At 32.8% G+C, this 2798-nt stretch overlaps 1 pseudogene; it reads right to left on the bottom strand.

Annotated features, from left to right (window-relative positions):
• Positions 1-1780: 1780 nt before the first annotated feature.
• Positions 1781-2499, bottom strand: LOC143602388 (GDSL esterase/lipase At4g16230 pseudogene; annotated as a pseudogene).
• Positions 2500-2798: the final 299 nt, after the last annotated feature.

The raw sequence follows: 2798 nt of genomic DNA, 5'->3' as shown, positions 1-2798 counted from the left end.
ACAAACTCTTTGTAATAAAAATTCTGAATCTTGTCGAGAATTTTAATCATCTAATTGCTCATTGTTAACCATCGAAAGGTAGAACTCAATCTTTGTTAATGATTCTTGGACTGATTTAATGGGGTTTTAACGTTAAACCCTATTGGAACTAGAAATGACAATTTGAAATTCAAGAGAGGAGTTAAAATCAAATTAGATTGTAATAGATTGTTATCAATAATGTATCAGAATCATATTTTAATGTTAATGGTTAATGTTTGGATATTAATCAAAATTCAAAATGCGTGTTGACTTCTGAGTTTCATGTTAATTTTTACTTTGACTGTGTTATCAATGATTCCATTCGTTATAATCTCTATTTGTGCACATTTGCTATGTTTCTGCTTTTCTTCGTAGACTATCTAGCGAATAAGGCTCATTCTTTTTAACCATATCAAATGTGTCCCAAATGTGATAATTGTAGCAAATGAGTCATTCGCTAATTTGTTTTAGCGAATGTACTTGTTCCCATTCGTTATAACTTGAATGTTATAGTGAATGAGGGAAGTTTAGTCAAGTTTCAATAATTTTTCAAGTTTTTACAATGCTTGTTTTTCATAAAAATGGCAAATCAAGAGCAGGTTGATATTCCCGTTGATCAGCATGAACCAGTGATAAATGAGGCTCGGGTGATTCATGATCAATAAATCGAGCAACGCGCTGCTAATCCCGAGCCCCAACAAGAAGAATTAATAACTGTGCCGATTGGAAGAACAGAAGATTCAAGATGTGAAGATAACAAAGCTCCAGACGAGGGGGAGTTTGTTGATACATCAGAAGTCGTTTCGTTCTTTGTTTATCTGACTTTGTAATAATGTATAAGAGTTATTTTGTAATTATCTAAGGCTCATTCGCTATGGTATGTATAGAGAATGATAACAGTTTTGTTGCCTCGTTCGTTAAATATGTTAACAAATGTGAGGATTAATGTATAAGGCCATTCGCTAAGGGATGTTAAGCGAATTTCGTAGCGAATGTGCCTCATTCGCTATGGATATGTATAGTGAATGACTCACCATATCCTATAAATACCCCATGTAATCTATTCATTTATAATAGTTCATATTTTATTTTGTTTGCTCTCGTTACTTTGCCCAAATTTACTCTCAACACACACATTTACACACAGTTAAGCTAATCGTTAATTGCACGATCATATCAGTAGACTAGATCAAACCGTATAGAACCACCATCACAATTATGTGATGATAAATGCGTGGATCATGCAATACTTATAGTTTAGATAATACTTATATATTTGTATCCATATTACTAGTAATTTATATGCCTTGCATTCCTAATTATCACATGAGAAACGTGTCGGATTAGACTGGTGAACTTTATTTCGCTAAACATATTAATTCAGTTTTGGATTTATTATATGTTTGCTGGGTTTTGGTAGTTTGAGTCTGGACCAGTAGTGTATACATCAAGCCCATAGGTCGTGTTTTATTTTTCTATAATGTTGTTTATCTATAGGTGTATATGCATGTGACACGAGTATATGTATGTGACACGAAAAGAAAAAATAATGCCCTAAAACTAGGGTTGTTACACTTTACCAATAGAGTGGTATTACTATTACTACAAGTAATATACTAGTGCTACATTTATTCAAAGCAAAGATTTTCTCAATTAGAAAGTGAATACAATATATTAGTTTTGCTGCAACATTGATGCATAGCTAATTGAACTCCAGACTTGAAAACCATCCTTTTCTTCAAAGCTTAAAAAGGTTTCTTTAGTTCATTGGTGATATCTCTTTGGTATCTCCACCCATAAGCCGTTCAGCTATCAAAGTATTGACGTTGTCTGACTGGTGATATGGATCCCAATAGACATACTTTGATCTATCGGGACATATTTTAGATGGTGGTCCACATGGTACAATACCAACATGTTTACCAGCCAAACGACAGCATGCTGAATCCGCATTGTCAAAACCTATTGCAGTAAGTAGATATGACTAAAAAAACGCAATTCTAACAATCAACTTCTATTATCAAGTGTAAAATATATATGCATAAAGCCTTGACAAGTTAAATACATTAAGTAATGCATGAGCTGATGCTGATTCAGTTTATCTTTTTTTTTATTCAAACATGTGAAATATTAACAAAAAGTATTTTACGTCATCCCAAGTACAATATATTTCCCAAAAGTTGACCATGTCGACTTGTTATTTGACGTCAAGTAATGTTACTCCTTACCATATGATTTGAAATTGTAAAGAATATCTTCAAAAATACGATTGACATCTGCATATACAAATGTTGATCCTTCAAGTAAGTTGTTTAGGTCTTGTAGCAAGCCTTTCAACTGCTTATTAAAGAGGTTAGCCAAGTGATTTGGCAAAGCTGCACACTCGTTGGTTCGTGCCAATGAAATATTTGTGTCCTTGATATAAGGAATGCATCCAATAGACCCAACATTTGCTACCACAATCTTTCTAGCACCCATATCATACAGTCTCTATATATATATATAAATCAACCAATAAATCCAAAGAATGCAACTCTTATATCACGGGTTCATACACTCGAGTTAAAACTTGATCAACATGTCTGAAACCCGTAAAAGAAAATTAAGAAAAAAAGGGACTAAAAAACAGTTCAATATTAATAGTTAACATAATGACAAAGTAGTTAACATAGGAATCATAGGCTGTTCAAACTAAAAAAGGAATCATAGTGGTATAAAAATGACCTTCAGATTCAAGTCTCATTAAAAAAGCTAGCGTTGTAGTTTTACTGGTGTGT

Source organism: Bidens hawaiensis, unplaced genomic scaffold (genome assembly GCF_021521415.1).
Source record: "Bidens hawaiensis isolate Kalapana, Puna unplaced genomic scaffold, B.hawaiensis_p1.1 tig00058837_1, whole genome shotgun sequence".
In the NCBI taxonomy this organism is placed as follows: Eukaryota; Viridiplantae; Streptophyta; class Magnoliopsida; order Asterales; family Asteraceae; genus Bidens; species Bidens hawaiensis.
This window is presented reverse-complemented; position numbering and strand designations above follow the sequence as displayed.